The 22,171-nt window shown below is 39.3% G+C and overlaps 1 protein-coding gene across 7 annotated transcripts in view; it reads right to left on the reverse strand.

Annotated features, from left to right (window-relative positions):
• Positions 1 to 22,171, reverse strand: part of Lpp (LIM domain containing preferred translocation partner in lipoma) — a 612,241-nt gene that overhangs the window by 529,886 nt on the left and 60,184 nt on the right. Inside the window, exon 3 of one of the 7 annotated variants that reach the window (XM_010624128.2) lies at positions 17,868 to 17,952. The exons of 5 other annotated variants lie outside the window; for them this stretch is intronic. The gene's annotated coding sequence lies outside the window, so the exon portion shown is untranslated. Of the gene's footprint in view, positions 1 to 17,854; positions 17,953 to 22,171 lie in introns of all 7 variants that reach the window. One more of the 7 variants, XM_019207505.1, reaches the window with a different exon arrangement.

Genomic DNA, 22,171 nt, shown 5'->3' on the forward strand with positions numbered 1-22,171 from the left:
AAAAAAAAAAAAAAAAAAAAGTCTCTGATTTCACTGAATTTAACTTTGAAAGAATTTAAGCAAAAACATTAAAAATCAAAAAAAGGATGTGGACTGGATTTCAACTTGTTAAAGATTAAATCTAGACCAATATCTTTCACCATGCACTAAACTAAAATCCAAGTGGATTAAAGATACAAATATTAAAACAGAAACACTAAACTTGCTGGAAGATAAGTTAGGTAGAATCTCTGAAGATATCAGCACAGGAAAAGACTTTATGAACAAGTCCTCAGTAGCACAGGAACTAGCACAAAGAATCAACAATTGGGATCTCAGATTTTGAAAATGCTTCTGCACTGCCAGAGAAATCACAAGCAGAGATAAGAGACATTCACAATGTGGGAAAAAATTTTTACCAGCTGTTCCTCAGACAAAGGTCTACTATCTAGAATATATAAGAACACAAAACAATCAGACCCCCCCAAATACAAAGAGCTGATTCAAAAATGGGCATCTAAAATGAACAGACACTTTTCAGACAAACAAGTAGAAGCAGCAAATAAACACATGAAAAAATGTTCAACCTCACTGGTCACTCGAGAGATGCAAATGAAAACAACTCTGAGATTCCAGAAAGAATGGCTGCTATCAACAAATCAACCAATAACAAATGCTGGCAGGGTTGTGGAGAGATAGGAACCCCCCCCTCTCCATTGTTGGTAGGAGTGCAGACTAGTACAACCACTGTGCAAATCAATATGGAGATACCGCTAACAACTAGGATTAAAGGTCACATTTGACCAAGCTATTGCTCCACTGGGTATCTTCCCAAAAGAATTAAAAGAAGCATACCATAATGATATATGAAAGCCCATGTTTATAGAGGTACAGTTTGTAATAGCTAAAATTTGGAAACAGCCCAATTTCCCATCAACTGGAGACTAGATAAAGAAAATGTGTGTGTATGTGTGTGTGTGTGTGTGTGTGTGTGTTTTTTTAATGGAGTACTACTCAACCATAACGAATGAGAAACTAGAGACATTTATGGCTAGGTGGATGCACATGAGTGAAATTAATAAGTCACACATATGTAAGTACAGAATAGTTTCTCTGAAGTGAAAAACTAAAAGTGTAAATAAGGATCAAACTGTATAATTGATGTTGTGCAATAGGAAGGAAAGGTCTAAAAGAGTAGAGTAAGTGGGAGGAGAAAGGGAAAGGTAAGAAGAGAAAAGAAAAACCATGTGAAAAGGAAAAACACGGCAACACAGTCTTTGTAAACAGGGGAAGTGTGGAAGGGGTGAAGGGATGGCTGGGGAATGGAGAAAAATAAGAACTAAGACCTGCCATGTAAAGGTACAAGATCCCAATGATGAATGTAACTGTCCTGTATACCTAAAATGTACCAATAAACTTAATGAAGTTTTTTTTAAAAGACGTGTAATCTTGGCACACAGGAAACAACACGGTACCTCTAACAAACTTAATTCTGCAGGTCAGAGTGTTAAAGCCATTAATAGGAATGGATTGGGGTGGCACATTTTTGTTCCTGATCAAATAAATTTTAAAAAATTCAAAGAGCTCTGCAAAGACCTACAGCAATGAAACAAGTCTAAATTTACTCCAACTGGCATTTCCCTAAAAACCCCTAAAAGAACTTTTCACCAACAGCCCAGACAGGACTAACATAGTTGTATCACTGAAATTAAATTATCATCAGGTGAGTTCTTTCATAAAAAAGTAAAGCTTACTACGCCTTCTATAAAAATTCTTGCTTATTGTGACCATGGGCTACCTACAATCAATCAGAGGAATCACTGAAACACTGGCCATTTAGAAAAAGAGTAAGGAATAAGCAGGTGGCCACAATTTAGAGACAATGGACAGGGCTGGGGATGTAGCTCAGTGGTAGAGTACCTGCCTAGAATGAACAAAGCCCTGAGTTCAAGTCATTCAGTCACCAGTACCACACAAAAAAGGGGGTTCAGGAGTTGCATGTACGTGTATGGAGAGAGGGGTTGTTACAGAGTTGAGGAGGGAAAGTACAGACAATCCCTAACACTCCCTCCTTTGTTTCCAGCAACCTTTCTATTAAATAATCAATTCACTGATAGAAATTGATCAGAGAAGTTGACTTTAAAGAGGTAAAGACTTCTGAGTTCAAAGTCAAAAGATTTTGGGGGTTAATCTGATATCAGCCTAATGTTATCTCACCAGGACCTCATTTCCCTCTATGTCTCTGTCTCACTGTTAACCATCATGCATCCTCCTTAGCACCTAGCCACAGTGTAGCTCAAAAAATAACCACCTCTCAAACAACAGGGCAAAGATATGTTCACATCAAATGGCGTAGAGACATGTGATCATCACTTAGAATAAGATAAATTAGATTCATTCACCACCTCAAACAAAGAATAAACTCCAAATGAATCAGATCTAAATGTGAAAAATGCAATGATACAGGCACTGGAAGATAACATGAGAAGATGCAGGTGTTGGGAAATGCTATGACCAAAGCCCAGAAGCAACAGAAGTTTCATACATTTCCCTATGTAGAAATAAAACATTTATGTGCCAAAAAATGAAAAAAAAAGTCCACTATATTCAAAGTCAAAAGACAAAAATTGGGAGTTACATTTAAAACATACTTCACATATAAAAACCTAATATACCTCATTTCTAAAGACTTTTTTAACTGAAAAAAAAGACCGAAAATCTAAAAGGAAAAAATGACCAAAAGATATGAATAAACAGTTCTCACAAAAGGAAATCAAAAACTTACCAAATATGGCCTTCAAACACATAAAAAGTTGTTAAATTTATTCATAATGAGGTACAGATAAATTAAAACTATGAGATCATTCGTCCCCCAGCAGACTGGCAGACATTCAAACGCTTGACAGATACTTTGTGGTTTAAGATGCTATTGAGATATCCCTGCGGAAAATCACTGGTGGCAAAAACAAAACACAACAATAAAAAAGGGACAAAACATTGAAAAGGGTTGTAAATGAAGGCACCACAGTAGCAATAAGCACAACAGGAACACAGATTTTGGTCTCTAACTCCACTCTCCACTAAAAGGAATGAGGTTATGTGGGGGAAAAAAAGTGTCTGGTTTCAGAGGAGAGACAGAGAAGACACACGCTGAAACTAGAGCATCCTTTTATTTCTGTAGTTAAATAAATAGCAAACAACAAAAGAGATGAAGGCATATCCCAAGCCACAAGAGCCAACTTGAAGGAGTTCTCACTGGCCAAATCTGGAATGGTTTAAGCATTAATAAAAAGTTACATTGCTTCAATAAACTATGAAAGATTAAAATAGAAATCTGAAAGTTAATATATGAGAGAAACATAGAAAGAGATGGGGGGAAGTCCTGCTTAGAGTAGAATGCAGAATGCTCGATAATAAATGTAATAAAGGAAAATCCTAATTTTGCAACCATCATAATAATAACGAACATCGTCATTAGGAGCAGGTATCATGAGTTTCTTCAAGGGATAGCTGAGCAGGGTGCATGTATCATTCATGTAAGTATTCTTTGGGGGAAAGTATAACTGAATCTAAATATGAGGCAACTGAGACAAAATGAGACTATCGTAATTGTTAAAGGAGAGACACTGTATTCTACAAAAATATCAGTTCCATAAAAGATAAAGAATGCTGTGGAAATATTCCAGATTAAAGGACATAAAAGATACTAGAACTCAGTAACTACCTGGTTAGAGGCACTGTGAAAGGAGAAAACACTGTCAAGAGCATAACTTGGCCAACTGACAAAGGAAGAATATAGACAATAAGCTAATGAATCACCACACTGAGAGTATGAAAAGTTCCTTATTCTGAGGAAATATATGCCTCATTTAGGGGTACAGTGGTATGATGTATACAATTTATCTTTAAATTCTTCAGAAAAATACATATTAAAAATATCTGAATCCAGGGGACAGAATGATAAACAATAAAGGTAAAGGGATAAAACAGAAATACATGAATCTGAATAAAAGATATGGCTGCCATGTGGACGATGCTTACTTTGAATTTAGTTTTCACACGTTTGAAATCATTTACAACAAAACAGAAGAAAACAGGACCACCAAGAAAGAGAAGGGGAAAACACAGCAATTGAGAATTAGCTCTATTTTCCAACAGGATTTGAAAATAATTAATAAATTTAGCCTAGACTCTTCCATTGTGTATATGTACACATACCTGTATGTGTATATATTGTTCAGACCTACATAAAAATTTTGTACATTTTAATTCCTTAGCAGGAGAAGGGATTCTATAATTTCTTTGTCTTCTAGAACTCTAGGGATAAATAACATTTCACATGCCCAAGACCACACTGGATATTTAGAGCTAGAATTACAAGATTTGTAGGTCAATTCAAGTCTCTGAAATTCCAGTTCACTATGTTTGCAACCTGAGCACTATTTCCCTTCTAGAAAAAAGTTGGAAGATGAGCTGTATCTACCCACATAATAGCTAGCATCAATTTTTTAAAACCTATAAGCACTGGCCTTTGGGGTTAAATACTGTATTACCAGATGGATAGAAAGGGGAGCAGGGAGCTCTCTTCCTTATGAAAATATGGACTAGGTCATATATGCTGCATTCCACTACACACCTGAATTCACAGCAGAAGAACAAACACTTAATGAATTGGGCCTTGAAGTCTCCTTCTTGGATAAGTTAGGAGAGGAAAAACATAAATGTGAAGGTTGGACATTATGAGGTCAAGAACCATCAAACTGAATGGAACTTGATGTTTAAACAGGAATAGGTAAAGTATCAGGGAAGGCAGCAAAACTCTCAGCCCTCGATACCAAACAGGCTCTGCTGACTGAATACATATATAATTAAAAGTTATACTACAGCTGTATTGTTCCCTTCCAAAAAGCATTAAAATATAAAGGTCAGTTAGCTTAAATGGTGTTTTATTGCACATACTTTGAAAAGACCTTGAACAATTAAAGCAATGAAATATACTCCCTGCTATCATTTTTAAACATTCTTAGAAGCATAAAAAGAAGACATATTCCAAAAAATGTTAACCCCTTCTCTTCTTTAGCACAACATTTATTTCAAGTTTCAGAGAACTTTTCAATACAGTTTCCATGGTATCCATGTTGTTCAGGTGAATTTCCTGGTCATCCAGCAGTTTACATTTGGGTGTCAGAAAGGTAACAACCCAGAACTGCAACCCATCAATTAAAATATTACCTAAGATACCACCAAAGAAGTGGGTCAAAAATCAAGAACAGATCAGTGGCTCTCAATGCTGAAGAACTTAAATATAAAACTGAAGCTCAGCGCCTAACCTCAGACACTGTGACTCAATAAGTAAATTTAGGAAGCATTTTTATTTAGTATTCCTCTGGAGATTTTATTGGGTGGTCACATTTGCAAACCACTGAGCTAGAAGACCCTGAGTTCTAAAGCCTTAACCTGATGCTCCTTTGTAGTTCCCTGAGATTGACATCATCTTATTTCTTGCCCTTGTTGAATTTCCAAAATAATAAAACCAATTTCACCAGTACATAGAAAAAGATTTTAATAAATTTTAAAGTTCTTTGCATAGTACCATCAATTTCTTTATAGCATATAAAACTATGCCTTTTAAAGGTATTGCTCTTCCACCAATAAATCTGTCATAGATTAAGACAAAACTAAAAATAGTTTTGATCTTTTTTCTACCAAAGGTTTTGCAACTAGTTTACTGGGTACTTAGCAACTAGCACATTGAGTACGGGTTGTATTTTTTATAGAATCACAGATTTCAGGGAGGAAAACTTCGCCAGAGGTCATCTTGCACACCATCAAGCAGAAAAGAGCTCATTACTCCATTTCACAGATGAGTCAAGGAGCCTTAGAAAGTTCAACTAAACTGAGTTCAGTCACACTCAAACCTCCAGTTTGACCTGTTAGATCTTTAAGTATAGACTGAGTAGAGTCCCATTCTGGTTCCTCTGAGTGACTACAGACAACCACAGTCCCTTTGCTGGGCCTCAGACAACCAACCTCTAGCAAAAAATACTGAGCCTATAACTCAGATTTGATTGCTATAGAAAGGAAGAAAAGCTTTAGAAATCAGTAAATTCTCAAGTCACATAATGACTTCATAACTTTGAACAAGATATTTCATGTGAGGAAACTTCCATTTTCCTATCCTTGAAGAAAAACATTTGTGTGGGAAGTGAAAAATTCAGTTGATTCATTTAAATGAGCATGAGCCCCTATTTTGTGTCTAGTCTCTATCCAGTGGGAGGAAAAAGTAGATGTGTTCAGGACTTCTGCTATGGAGGCTCCCCAGGATTTCACCCAGTTCTAGAGAAAACTTAGGTCCTGATAATCAAATGTTGGAGGTAGGAAGAATTTCTTAAGAACCCATACCCTATTTAGACTATTTAAATTAATAAGTTGTGGGAAGTTGGTAGAGAGTTCAGGTAAGTGAAATAGCATACAATTGATATATAATCTATGAAGAGGAAAGAATTCCCTATAATTAAATTTCAAAACACTGAGCTTAGGATATGAGAAAGGGCAGAGGATGTTAATCACAGACAAATTACTGAAATAACTTTCAGGTTGTCTGTTCCTAAAGGTTTCTGAACATCACTGAGGCTGATGATTAGAGGGGTAGATGGGTCATCATTCCCACTTAAAGGGTGGAAAAATGAAACAGACACTCAGAAATATGTCTGTCCCCAAAGCCTTTAGGCGCAATTGATTTAATGTTAATCAGGGGAAAAAATAATGGAGATCATCTTCTTCAGTAAGTTCATTTTATAGACAGAGCAATAGAAGTACAGAAAGAAACCACCCAGAATGACAGCACAACTGAGAAGCAGACAGAATATCCAAGGGATATTTTAACTCACTTTTTTATTAGAAAAACCACATCACTTCATACCATTTTACGGTATTGGCCAAGAAATAAAAATGCAAAACTTTGAAAACATACTTCAACGATTTCAGTCAAGAACAGAGTATATAAGCAATTGAATGTGGATAAGTTTAATAAAACTTTATTACAAAGGCATGCCAAGAGTCAGATTTGGCCTGTGTGCTGCAGTAGGCAGCATCTGCAGTGGAATATTCATGACATTACTGGACTTTGTCTTGCTTTTTGCAATGTGTGCCATGTGACAGGTGATTATTTTCCTAACAAAATAAGATACCAAAAGCTGTGGGATGTAGCTGGTGGAGCAGTGCTTGTCTAACAGTCACAAGGCCCTGGGTTCAATACCAGTGCTGAAAATAAAATCAAAGACAAAAACTAGTAAATGTACCAAAATATATTTGCCATTGTCTAAATTTTTTGAAAGCAAGGAACACCCAAATCCATAGTTATTTTGACCACAAAAAAAAAGAGTGGGGGTAGGAGAAGGAATCGTGCCATGTTACTGTCTCGGTAAGTTTATATGGTAGTCTTTATGGCATAGGCAGGATTATTATATAATCTGGCTCCTCGAAGAAGGTGATCAGCAGTAATAGCAAAGGTGGCCGAAAGAATGACGAACATTTCTTGAACAATTCCTCCTTGAATGATTCTGGACGAGAGCCTCTAAGAAACAGAATTATAGGAAAATACCATACTGCCCACAAAATATTTAAAATCAAATGAGGCAGAATTACACTAGTAATTTACCCTAATACAAGCCTTGAGTGCTGAGTACAAACAAGAGATAAAAATCACCACTAGAAGAGAACAAGGATGAGAGACCAAGCAGTCCCTTTGGTAGCCAGCTAGAGGGCCCTAGCCGTGACAGAACAGAACCATCAGGAGGAGCAATTAGCTCCCTCCCCAGGACACTCCACCAGGGACCCACAAATGCTCTGTGACCCGTGTCTGCCAGGTTGTCTGAAGATGCTGATTATAACCAAGCTAAGCAACACAGAACTAAATGTGCTTGCCCTGCCCTGATCTATCCCCTCTCTTCATGCAATTTAGCAAACAGTAGTTGATCAGATAGTGAATTCAAAGCCCTAGGCAGGATGTTCTGAGGAAGAAAGAAACTCATTAGACATGGTCTGTGCTTTCACAAAAACTCATGCCTAGTAAGGAAATGCAGAATCATTCATCCACCATGCACTGACTTGGCTGGCTTATACTGAAAATTTACTGTGTACCAGGTCTGATGTGCCTGCTAAGGCTTCATAAAGAATCAGGACATGGCCAAATCAGAAGACAAACACAACACACCACAACAAAACCATGAAGTGTGGTTAAGCTGAAAGAAAAACACTTTACCAGAGTGAGCTGCTAAGAGGAGACAGGGAAGGTTACCATGGAAAGGGGCACCTCCACAACAATTATACTTTGACACTAATATAGGAGAGTCCCCAGAGAACATTCTGAGCAGAACCCAGGTCTTGAATAAAGAGTACACGGTCTTCTAATTGCTTTGATGAATTACAGGCCAACCAGTGAAAAGAAACCTTGACCATAGATACTCCAAGATCATATGTGGTGAGTGGCAGAAGTCAAATTGGAACTCATTTCAAGCAGAAGACCTGACTGTGGCCTTTCCCAAGGTAGTGCTGCCTCTTTCCAGCCATGAGTTTACCACCCCCTCCTCATGACATATTCAACAGAGGCTCAGGTAGGAACTAACAAGTTCCCATCTCCTTTGATTGTTATCTGGAAAGGCAAGTTTGCTTTTAAACATTCCCAAATCCAAAGCCATTCTCAGCCTCCCTACAGTTGTGTATAAATAGATGTGAACCTGAACTCACATGAGTGTCAGAATGAACGTTCTAGTTAAACTCCTCTTACTGCAGAGGGGAAGCTGAGGCCAGTAGACACCAAGGTCACTCAGTTGAATCAGAAAGCAACAGAACCAAGGGTCTAGCTCTTCCAGTTCAGTGCTGCCAGCCTGGTGGCCAGTGAAATTAGAATCGATCTATTTTGCAGGCTCAAGAGTGACAGGTCTCCGGACCACAAGGATCATACCAGAATGACATTAACTTACGTACAGCAGAAATGGCTCATAAGAAATTACCACAGAGACAGAAAGAAACCATTTTACAACTCTTCACATCAGCTTCACATACGCCCTTCCCACACCCAGCTTCCTGCAGTACCACCCCAAGTCCCCAAAGTTTTGCTCTCCAATTAATCTTAATCCATCTCACTCTGAGTTCCCAGCAGTACCCCAAAGAAGACATGGAAGAGAGAGGACTGATGGATTCCTGTGAATTCTTAAGATTTCCTTTATGAGTCAAGAGAACACTGAAATATGGGGAGGGGACTTAGAAAGCAACACCGTTTTAATTTGTCCCACAATGCTGCCATCGCTCCTAAAGACAGGGAAAATTAAGTTTCTTAGGTTGATTTTTTTTAAAAAATGGGAGTTTTTGTTAGGTTGTGTCAATTGTCACTGTGGCATTTCTTATTAGGATTTTTGTGTCATTTTTTTGTTATATTAATTATAGTTTGATCAGCATAGGAGCTATTTTGAATCCATGGGACTTTCCTAACCAGATTGTTTTGGCATTTTAAAGTCACTCACATTCAGGGCCTAAACAATATGGCAAGTATTTCTTTTTCCCTCTCTCTTTTATACTCAAATTCTAAACAAAGGAACCATCTGTCCTCTCTCTAAAAACATCAGCCCTTGTTTTCATTTTTCCATTAATAATAATGCCTCAAACTTGTATAATATCCTTCTTCAACTTGCTTATTAAAGCATTTTGTAGACATTGCCTCATTCGTCTTCAACATTATTCCCTATAAACTAGGAAGGAAGTGAAAATGTTTGCCAATTTTCAGTGTGATAAATAATTATGGGATATTTAATAAAGTTTGTATGAATGATCGCACGTTAGCATCAGAACGGACTCTGGCAATCGTCTAGGCTAATTCTGGGTCCTAAGTATGTAAAAGGGAGACTCAGAAAGGAGAAGTGACTTTGTGTTCTATTTGTGCACTTGGCTGTCTACTTCTGACAGTAAGCAGCAGGGGTAAGAACCGTGACTTAACACACTTTTATATCTCTGGTAGCTGGAGTGTAAAACGTGCTCATTTAAATACTTGTTGAATGAAAGACAATGCTTGTGACTACTTAGTTACACAAGAGGCTATAGTTGTAGTCAGATCTCCACTCTCCTGCTCTCCTATTTTGTGTATTGCTTTTTGTTTGGAACTTTGTAAATTTTGTATCACATTAATTTGAACTCAAGGAGTATCAAATAGAGATACCACAAAAAAAAAGTGTGGAGGGCAGAGGGGAAAAATGTAGGCCCATTCCTATAAATTTACTGAACTAATCAAATTGGAAGTTTAGCCACTGGCTGTACTAAAAGGCAACCCATAGGAAGGAGGACTCTCCAAGCACCCTGCATTCTTAATACACTCCATGGAATTGATGGAGCTATTCCTTAAACTTTATCCTAATGGAAAAAAACCAACCTGTCTAAATTCCAAAGGACAGCATGTGTCTCACCTCTTAGCCCAACAAGGGTGCCTCCTCTACCCTGGGATTTAACCTCATCATTCACTGTAACTCGAGAGGACTCACAGGGTCAGGATCATGAAATCTATCAGCCAAAGTTTTCCAATGAGCAGAGAGGTCACTGGAATAAAGATCTTCTTTTCCAGGTGCCTAGCTAGACATCAGCAGCTCTTTTGACACGTTTTTCTTATTTTCAGAATGTCTTTTTCCCCACTGCTAATCCTTGAAGTTATCGGGAAAATTAACAGTTTCTAGAAAAGCAAGATAATTTGAGATTCTGTCATATGAACCGCTCTTACTACAGTACTTCTAACGGTAACTCTAAAGATAAGTTGTCAAGGCTAGAAACAGCAGGTTTTTCTTTGCGGGGAGACTGCTAGTTTTACTGTTTTTACTTTATTATTGTTGTTTCTTGGTGGTGAGGAATGAACCCAGGGCATGGTAAGCATACACTCTACCACTGAGCTTTGCCTTCTTAAACCCGAAATCGCTTTTTTTTTAAATAAAAGAAAATAACCCAAATAAGTTATAACATCTTCCCATAAAGTGGATCAGTTGCAGATATAAGCATGTAACAAATTAGTTTCAAAATATAAACACATCAACATAAAGGAAACTGCACACAGTTCTAGGAATTTTTTTCCCAAAGCAAGAGGTAGGGGGAGACAGTAAGGGAGAAGAGTAAAATATGAGGAATAATTAGAGGGACGCTTAAATCCCTAATAGAGTGTGCCTGCCATGGACATAGGAGGCTGCCACCAGCATCTGGGACTGCCCAGCACCCTGTGGAGAGGCATTTAGAGCGCACCACGCAGTATCAGCTGGAGAATTGCACAATGTGTACTTCAAGGTAGACAGCTGCAGAGAGGCCTGCACAGATAAGGCGTGCAGCAGGCTAAATTCTGGCTCCATCAGGAGTCCTTTCTGTACCCACTACCTGGGGCATCAGGCTTTCCCTGACCCTTCACGGTTCTTTCAGGAACTATATAAAGAACAGTAACCCTCTTGGAATATTTTCCGGGTACATCTTTGTCCTTTTCACACATATGGACACTTTTGTTGTCATGCTATCTCCAAAACTATCACTTTGGACCTCACAACTATGCCTCATAAATCAATATCCTAACAGTTCACACTTAAAAATGAAAAGGCTGCTACATTTAGAAGCATAAGAAAGACTGACTGAACGATACTTAACTGGCCTCCATCTCCAGACTTAAATCTTTCAAAGGATGCTGCTCTTCAGCACAGCTCCTGGCAAGACCCTTGGGCTAGGTGTCTATCTCTGCTGTGTGCCTGGCCGTGCCTGCAAAGGCAGAGCAGGCCTGCGCGTGGAGCTCTCGCAGCCCTTACCATGCTGCTCCTGCCAAGCTGCGTGGGATGGAAAGGCTCCCAAGTTAAGATGGCTTCATCTTACCTGAGCAGCTCTACTGGCTAACTAATAAATACGATTTGCTATCTTTTCCAAATAAATGTTTCTGTAAGAGGCTACTGATAGGCTAACATGCTAACTACTCAATTTTAGTTAGGTGACCAGAGGCAAGGCTTTCAATCAAAGGTGAGCATCAGTTTCCTTTTCTACAAAATCCTATACTGCGATCAAATCAAGCAAGCTTTAGACTGACTGCATTCTGGCTCAGATATTCTGCCCCAAAATGAAGTTCCTACAAGCAAAGCGTTTTACCTCTCTCTGTGTCTGCCTCCATCTTACCTTTGCTCTCTTATGCAAACACACAAATACACACACACAACTTGCATGCAATTCGTACTCATGTTTCTCTTACTACATCTTTCTTTAAACTTGACACAAAAAAGATTTTTAAATTCAACACATAGACAACATTTACACACAAAGCCCACCTGGAGATGAGGTCTTCTGTGGTATGGCATCCATCCATCTTCATGACCCCAGTCAACAGAGGCTGTCAACTGCCACCTCTATAGGCTATAAGGCAGAAGAACCAGAGTGCCCCATGCTCAGGTCCCATCTTTACTTCTTACTTTCTGAGACCTCAGCTTGCTGCCCCGTGCCTCAGTTTCCCTAATTGTAAAGTGACATGATTAGGATAAAATAACTTTCAAAACATCTGCCAATTTTGACACCTACTCTAGCACTCAGAGCTCTATGAGGATAAAAGCAAACCCCCACCCAGGACCTCTAGATGATATTGGTCTTTAGGTGTGGGCTTCCAGATAGATGAAAGTGACTTTTTGCATGATATTGCGCAATCAACAACAACAGAGCCATCAATAGGGACAAATACTTCTAATTTGTGTTTGTTTGTTTATTCCCAGGCTAAGGAAGTTGGGGGCATCAACTGACACTGGCCTTAGGACATTCCAATCATGCCCATTTTGGACAATCATCCCCAAGTTCAGGAACTAAAAAGGCGAAAGGTAGAAAGCACACAGTAAATATATAGAACCTTAAGTACTGAGAAAATTACTTAGGGAAAGTAATATCATATCTCTCTTTAAGCCTTTTTTTAACCAATAATGATGGTCAGAAAAGATGATATGAAGAAAAAGTAAAATTAAGCCCAGAAAAGACTCATTTGCCTGGGATCCCTTTCAGCCGTGTAAGTGATACAGACAGCAAAGACCATAATACCCACGTTTCTATTTGCTACCCTCAACTGACATGGTTGGCCGTTTGTTTTGTTTTAAATAAAATGGGGAAGCAACAAATATATTAAATTCATCTGCAAAAAACCCATATTTGCATGTGGAAAACAAATAAGTGGGTGCCTGAATGGGTGATTAGGCATGCAATTGCCCATCTGCATGGGCCGAGTGTCCCTGCAGGTGCACACTCCGAAGGAGTAAAAAATCCGAAACACCAAGTCTTTCACCGCAGAGGGCTACAGGTGGGAGGGAAACCAGAACCCTCAGCCACTGGGACTCAGTCTGAACTGTCTAGAGTTACAGTCCCAGCTTCCAATTCACCTCTCCTCATATCTCCAAGCTGAAAAACAGGAATGGGTGTTGGCATTCTTTTTGTTAGATTTCTGTGGATTTTTTTAAATCATAAAGGCGATTTTCCCTAGTATCCTTCATGGATGCTTACCAAGTATCTGTTGCTGCAGCCATTTTTATCAGCATGTGTCGTCTTTCCTACAGCATTCACTCCAGCTACACTGGCCTCCTCACCTTCTAACAAACACAGGGTCTCCTTCAAGCTCTGGGCTTTTTTAACAGCTTTCCCTCGGCCTGAAACACTCGTTCTCCCATCACCACTCCATACCTGTGGCTTCCTGCCTCACTTCATACTGCAGGACTTTACTCCCATGGACTTAACTGTATCTATGTCCTCTTCTTTTTTTAGTATATGTGCTGCCAAAGCGAACACTATGTCCTCTTTTTTGGGCTTCTAGCCTGCTCTTCTTCACATAGGCCACAACCTCCTATTATATATTTATTCATTATTTTGCCTGCTTTTGCTTACAGTTACTTCATCTGGACAAGTGTTTCACATGCAGCAGGTACAAAGCAGTTGCTAAAATGAGTCACACTATTATTATCCACAAACACTATACCACACCATCAGATTGGTTGCAGAATAAGACAGGATCAGTGCCCTCAACAAGTTTCTATGCCCAGGGAGAAGGAAAACTGAGAATCTGCTTACATGTAACCCAAAATCAGCATGAATGTTCCACTGGGTGCATAAACAAGAAATATGCAGCACAGAAAAAGCAAATCAATGACAAAGTGGGGGAGAGTTTTCAGAAGTCCTCAAGAACAGACTTCTCCGCAACTTTCTCAAAAAGAAGCACAGAAATTATCCTCAAAAACATACCAGCAGTGGGGGATTTAGCTCAGTGGCACCACACCTGCCTTGCAAGCACAAGGTCCTGAGTTCAATCCCCGGTAAGAGAAAAATAAAAACAAAACAAACAAACAAACAACATATGGAGCACAGAAAAGTACTAGAACATCCTTGACTCATTTCCATTATCCATCCATAATTCTAAGTATGACAAAAAATTTCCTGAGATAAATTAGCACTGCTAGGTGCCAAGTCCATGTAGAAAGAATCATTTTCCTTCATAATACCATCACTTTAAAAGGGAAATCATTTAAATGCACATAAAATTTATCTTCAGAAAATTCTAGACTCTTAAAATCTTAAAAAATGTTCTAAGCTCGGGCCTTAGAAGAGTCCAACTTCTTACTCCCTCTATAAGACACTGGTGTCAACCCCTACCTAAATCCCTGCAGTGACTACCTGAAAAGCACATTCCATCTCTGGTCTGCTAATGGTAAAAATTGTTCCTCCTGATATCATTCCATCCCTTCTACCCATTCCTCCCAGAACTCATTCTGAGGAAACAGAGTGAAGTTTATTCCTTCCACATCAGAGCCCAACAGGAACAAAAGACCACCTCTGCTCCCTCCTCTCACTCTTTTCCACACTGATCCTTCCCAATTCCTCCATCCCTCCAGGGCATTCAATTCCAGTGCCTTAAACCATCCTGAACCATCTTCTTCCCTTCTTTCCTCTATCCATCTCCCACTGTCCCATATTCTGGCTTTGAGCTGATGTAGTACTCAGGCAATTGGCTCCAGTAAGAGCCATGCATTTTGTCTTTGGTTGGAAGAAGGGGTACAGGGGATCTAACTAATTCATGCAGTCAAGTTGATCCAAATAAGATTCTGGTATGGTCACCTACCTTTCTGATGTTGACCTTCAACTGAACATCTTGCACATAAATTAGAATAGTGCATATATTTCCATCCCTGACCCCACCCCACCTCACCTCACCTCACCTCAAATACATAAAGAATTTGGGCCTTACAATAACTCATGGCCCATCCAGCCCTTCTTATCCCATCTACTATCAGTCTACATAGATAAATGTGAAATCAGAATATGAATCTTTTACCATCTCTGTATCTCAGAATTGAGTTTTAGACACTAACTTGCTGTGTGTCCTTGGGCAAGACACTTAAAAGTCAGTAAATCAAAGCTTCCCAGGAGGTAAAACAAAAAGAGAACCCTAAATCGTCTAATCTAAGAACAGGCAAAAGACTTACTGTGTGGCTTCACATTCACTTCTCTGCCGTAACCAAGGCAGATCCTGCTACGTGCTCATGGCCTAATCAGGATGAGGCCTCAGAATCCTTCTCAACACAGCACCTCAAGGAGTCACCACCAGACACCATTTGTGATATAAAGTGAAATTCAAACCACTCATTCCTCAGAGGAGGAAAACTACAATGCAAGGCCAGGCCAAGACACCTCCCCGACCTCAAGCATAAGGAGCAAACCTCTAACTACAAAGGGCCCTTCCCCTATTCTCAAAGTCTCTTTTCCTCCACTAGTATTCTGTGAATGTTCCATGGGTGCGTGAGTGGGATGAGATTTTGATGTTGTACCAAATTATAAGAAGAACAGATAAACAGTTTCTAGCCAGGAGCAGAAGCTCCACAGGAGGCTGGAAGGAAGAGGTGCTTTCAGCTGGCCTGCAGAAGGATGTTTGGCCAGTGTACACAAGGAAACTGAGGACCACGGTGCATTCCCAGGAGAAGAAACAGCGCAGACAAAGGAGTGGTGAGGGCAGGTGTGTGCTGAGGAGAAGCACGGCAATGGGCGGCACAGAGGCCGTGGGTGGTGGCTGTAGAGGACAGAGTAGAAAGAAGGCAACAAGACAAGATTAGGAGAATAAGCCAGAGGCTTTGTGGAGTTCTAAATGCTATTTTTAATTAAATTGAAGCACTTGAAATGGAAAAAGAAGATAAGAAAGGAATGGACAGAAAAATAAAGAATATGTCTCCATTTTCAAAGTGAAAAAAAATCCTGCTATAGACTGTATTACAGGAACATTTTCATTATGTAAAAGCCTATTTTGTTTTCATGTCATTCTTAGATTACATCATAGAGTGGCTGCAGCCATCTCATACCTTATTATAAATAAATCCCTAGCTTAATCATAGAACAAGCCAAGGCCCCAGGTTTAAAAGCAAAATATTAGATCATTTTTAATAACTGATATAACTCAAGCCAGTTGCTATTGAAGCAGGGTAAGGTGATGTCATCCTAAAGAAGTCCAAGGAGGAACCAAGGAGGGTCAGAGCTGTCCAGGGCCAGAGACACTGCCATTTGCAGACCAGACATGGCTGGGCAGGGCGGAGTCCACAGCCCCTGGACTACACGGTCTTATGGTGAAAACCAACACTTCAGTAGCAACGCCCAAAAGACCTTCCTCATGAAACAGAGTTTATGATTACTTTTTTCTCAGAGCTATTATATTCCCAAATATCAGAGAACATAAGCATCTCCTGGTGTGTGAATTTATCTCTTGGGAGCCATCTCAACATTACAAATGTTGAGACTTGTAGTCACTCAGGGAAATATGCAATCTGGGGTGACTGAAATGCAAATGCTTCAGGTCTCCTCCCAGCACGGCAAAGGGAAGCTACTGAATCCAGAGCTTGAGGATGAAAAGAACTAAGAGTGGTTTCCAGCAGTGACAGACTACCAAGTATGCAGGACACACTGTTGTCCAGTACTGCGTTCAGCGGGCACTTGATACAATTACACTGCTTCCCACAAACACCATTAGGAAGGCGTCTTCTTTCTATTCTTTCCTTCCTTTTTATCTTTGTGTGTGTGTGTGTGTGTGTGTGTGTGTGTGTGTGTGTGTGTGTGTGGTACTGGGTATTGACAATGAGTTACATCCTCAGCCTTTTTTTTTGTTTATTAATTTTGAGACACAGCCTCACTAAATCAGCAAATTGTACAGACTAGGCTCAAACTTGGAAACTTCCTGCTTCAGCCTCCCAGACTACTGGGACTATAGGTTTGTGCCACCATATCTGGCAAGGTAAGCACTTCTTGCTCTGAGTTTTTAAGATACAAAAGCAGGTTTAAAAACTAATTAAGTGAATTAAGTAAGATTATGCAGGTAATATGCGGGCTTCCTACTCTAAAATCTGCTTTATCAACATTTGCTTTGCCTACCTCAAGCTAGAATTCTATTTCTTACTACATAGTTTCAATAAAAAATTATAATGACTACCTTAAATACAGTAAAAGTATAAAAATATTGAGAGTAGAAAGAGTTGGCAGAGTGGAAGAAGTATTAACATTATGGCCAGTGACATTTTCTTAATGACTGTGCTTTCTTCATTTGGTCCACAGGGCTGCTAATAGCTTGACCATGATTTTTAGTCTCCCATTTCCATTAATTTTTTAAGAATATTATGGTAGATTCTTAAAGAACCTGTCATCTTCTACAAAATGAACTGTCAAATCTGGTTTCATAAGAAGCGGGAAAGAAATGGGAAGGAAGAGACGCATGCCCTGAAAAAGAAACTTGCTGCCAGACAGCAGATGTTGGCCAAGCTTTTGTGTCTCATCCGCTCAGCCTCTCAGCAACGGTGAATTCTCTCTCTTTTCCTAATACCTGCGTTACTCACAGCTGTAGAGGCACGCTCCCTGAGCCAAGGACTGCTTTACACAGCTCTCCAGGACACAGCCTGACCCAACAGGAGGAGCAGATCCCTAAAATATAAGGAAAGGGACAGTATCAAGACTCAAGGTGGCAGACCATAGCTTATTTCTCCCTAATGTGTCTCTGGGACAGAAGAAGGTTTGAGATAACTGGAACCATGCCTAAGGGTGCTGTGCAATCATTAAGAAGCAGTGAGTGACAATGTGATGAGGCAGAAAGACATGAGGAATTTGGTGAATCCTCCTATCGCTGCTCACTGGCTCAGTGGCCCCAGAGAGTCTGCGCCCTCTCCAGCTTTTGGGATTTCACCTATACCACCAAGGGCTCCAGCAAGAACCTCCAGACATTTCCACCAAAGCTTCTCTAACTGCCAAGGACAGCAAACTTTCAGAGGTGGGGAAGCACAGCATTAATTGAATATTTGTGTTTTTTCTATATCAAGGTTTACAAGAAGACTGTCATCCTCCCACACACTCAAATTTTTCAATTGAAATTGGTTTACAAAGGTTATGCTGAGATCGGATCTCATCCAGGGAGTCTTCCCCAAACCTTCCCAATTCTTTTTTTTTGGCGGGGGGGTTAAAGTTGTTTATTTACAAAGTTCTTGGTAACATAACTACTTTTAAGATACAGTAATTACTAATCTGTGAACTGGCACATATATGGCACAGAAGAAAATCTTCTGCATCAAGCCATTAAAGTCAATCATTAAAACTTGTTAAGTAACAGTGAAACTTTTGCAGTACTCCCTAAACAGTAGGAAATAAAATTGTATTTATTCATAGGAACATGATTATTTTTGTATTACTGATTGTAAAGAAAACTGTAAAAAAATAACATCAGACTCTGAAGAATATTTTACAAAAGAAAATGTCCAATTTTACATTTAATTATAAACCATAAAGTTGACCATACACATATCTATGCTTTTCATAGCAGATTAGCAAAGCTGATGGCAACTTTATAGAGAGTATAAAAAATCTTTACCACAATTCTTCCATGGTTCTATCTTTGAAGTAAAATGCAATACAATATCCAACTAAATCAAAATTTACCAGTGGCTAAAATTGCCAGAACTATACTGTCTATATTCCCAATTCTTTCTACTCTCTCCCAGTTGTACATGTAGATCCTCAGACATCTATGTTTTTGACCTATTACCTTGATCTCGCAAGTACCTAGCATGAAGTCTGAATATATCTGGTGATTAATAAGTATGTTCTAAACGTTATCTTCCTGATGTGTGTGTGTTTCTCCCCAATTGTGTACGTCCCAAGATCCAAGATTGTGCTTCATTCCCTAAAGTGCCTTAAAGATTTGTTAGAACACTTGCAATATAGGAAAGAAGGAAGAAAGAGACGGAGGGAGGGAGGGAGGAAGTGAAGTACGGAGAGAGAGAGTCAGAAAGGAAGAGAGGGAGGGAATGGGGATTCTGCATTTCATTATCCTCTAAACACTGGGATAAGAACAGAAAACAAGAACATTCTGTGAACCAAGGGTAGATATTGTCAGCAGTCTACAAAGAACTCTCTACCCATTCAGGTATCAGACCCTTTCTACCACACCATAACATGTCAAGGGAGAATTTAAGAATTGGCTGATCTCCTGAGACCATTCCTAAGTTAGATTAAAGGTATTTCCACTATGCCAGAAGCCAAGAAATAAAAGAATTCGGAGTCAAGAGGAAAGATATAAAAGAGAAATAAATCTACTGTTTACTTTCATGGACAACCAACATACTTCGTATAATATGTCTCTTAATTACATAAAGACCCACAGACTTTGAGGAAGCTAAAGGGTCTCATCCTGGACCTAACAAGTCCTCTTATGCTTCTTCAAGCAAATAACAAAAATCTGTCTAGGCAATTGGTCACAGATACCCAGAAGCCACCTGACAATGTAACTGTACAAAGCCAAGATATGCACTATTGGCAGAAGTAACCAATGTTTTGCTTCCGGCAGAAAGTAATACCTAATACTTCTCAGGACAGAGGAAATATTAAAACTGAAAGTCTTTGGCTACAGTCAACTATTGTACACTGGTATTAAAAAAAGGAAATAATTTCTTTCCTGATTCCCATTGGGCTGGTCATGCGTGGAGAAGGAGGTGTGATTATCTAACCTAATAATGCAAGTTATCAAATAGACTATAGTTTCTATAGAGTCTTTCCACCATCAGTCTTCCTAGGTCTTCAGATTTGGCTCCTTCTACTTCCCATTGCATCAGGAAAAAATGAACATAGAAAGTCATAATAATATACATTTTTATTTCAACTTTAATTATCATCATTAAGCAAGGCTCCAGATCTAGCCGCCTTCCAAGACAGAGATCAAGTGTGTGCTCATCTATGGACAGGGCTAGCTTAGAAGAAGGGTATCCACTGACTATGTATGATGGCCAGGCATAGTGCTGGACACTCAACATACTGTTTTACTTTTCTTTGTGTTCAACATGAATCACTAAGGAAGAAACCAAATGAAATCATTTATCATGTATGAACCATACTTTATAGTTTAGTCAACAGGTTAGCATCTGTTAACACACCTTTCACTAAATAAACATGACAGATGAGCAAGGCAATGGCACTGCCTCTAATTCAGAGATTAGAAAAATGAGGGTAGAAAGAAGTTTTTCTAGAGTTGCATATCTAATTTTTGGTAGGTCTTCTGTGACCCTATTCTGACATACTCTGCCTTTTAATATACTCACAATGCTATTCAGCCATACTGGTCCCAAAAGCCACTTCCTGTCCAACCATTTCTTTAATTCTCAAAAACTCTGTGTAATGTTGCCTCATCTGTATGAGGACTACTCAACAGAGATTCAGCCAGTACTTACAGAACACCGTTAAAGAAAGGAACATTCACTACCTTCACATTTATCCTCCCTATGGAAATGCTGACTGTATCAATTACTGTACCATACGCCCCACTGGATTATGGGTACACACATGGAAACAATGTCTCTTTTTTTACTTGGTTTTATATTCTTAAAGGTTCCAGTATCCCACTTTCTCTATGGACTCACACTTGTAATAGTTCTTGGTGAGACATCATGTATAGTACTCTCGCCATCCTTGGGTAGAGTGTGGCTGGCTAATATCCCTCTAAGAAGATGAGGCAAAGACTAAAGGCTGACACCCTAAGGGGACTCCAAGGATAAGCAGGTATACAAAAGATCTGCAGTTCTTCACATAGCTTCTAGTCTTCTCTTCCTAACAGTACCTGGATAGTTCTTTGAGGAACCATTTCTTCTCCACTGTGTGCCTCCCACAGTAGTTGGATGAAAGTGTCCCTAATTCATTTCTAAGAGATCCCTCGTTCATTCATGTCAGCTGACACAGTCCTCTTGCACATAGTGATTGGGTCAGCTATGTACAGTAACCCAAGCCTATGAAAATGTGACAAATAGGGTTCTCCTTCCTCTGAATAAAAATAAAAAAAATGCCAATCACCTGGGTTACAGTGGGCAGCTATCTTCTGACCGTGAGGCAAAACAACCTGACGATGAAACCAGCACAACCAAGATGGCACAGAACAGAACTGGAGTACTGTTCAAGCTGAGCCTAAAGTCCACTCTATCTCCGCAATTGGCAGTTTCCAAGAGTTCCGAGTTTGTAGGACTGCCCATCCACATTGTTCCAGATACCACTTAACATAGTTTATGGCAACAGTGACATATTAGGAAGAAAAAGCCACTGTTGGTTCACAACTATTTTACAGACAACGAGAATTTCTGAGCCTATATTGGCTTATTCCTATTAAAGCCATTTCTCCTATTCTGTCATTATTCGAGTTCTTCAAATCCAAATGCAAGGCTGCATATTTGTCACAATTCAATTTTAAACACTGATTAAATTAAAGAAGTGAAGCACTTGACAAAGCTTCCTATTTGATGCTTAAACTGGGGGAAAATATTGGGACTGTGTTTGAGATTTTTATAACAAACTAAAATGTTGGAAAGTCAATGTCAAATAGATCTACCTTTTATGTTATGCAGACCTGAAGGTATAGAGAAGGTCAGTTGTACACTGATTAGGAGAGAGCAACAAAATTCAACTACAAATTCAGTCACACTTTTAAATGAAGTTGGGTTCATCAATCTGTTCTGTTTCTGAAAAACTATACCACAACCATGGCAAAGTATATTATTTACACAATACAGTGCAATCTTGGGTAGACAGAGACTGGTCCTCAGCAGGGAGAACACAGAATTAGAATCCCAATGAGAAGCCTTAGCCAGAATTCTCCCAAACATTTCCCTCAGCT

This window comes from Fukomys damarensis, unplaced genomic scaffold (genome assembly GCF_012274545.1).
Source record: "Fukomys damarensis isolate Sample0158 unplaced genomic scaffold, DMR_v1.0_HiC HiC_scaffold_12, whole genome shotgun sequence".
In the NCBI taxonomy this organism is placed as follows: domain Eukaryota; kingdom Metazoa; phylum Chordata; class Mammalia; order Rodentia; family Bathyergidae; genus Fukomys; species Fukomys damarensis.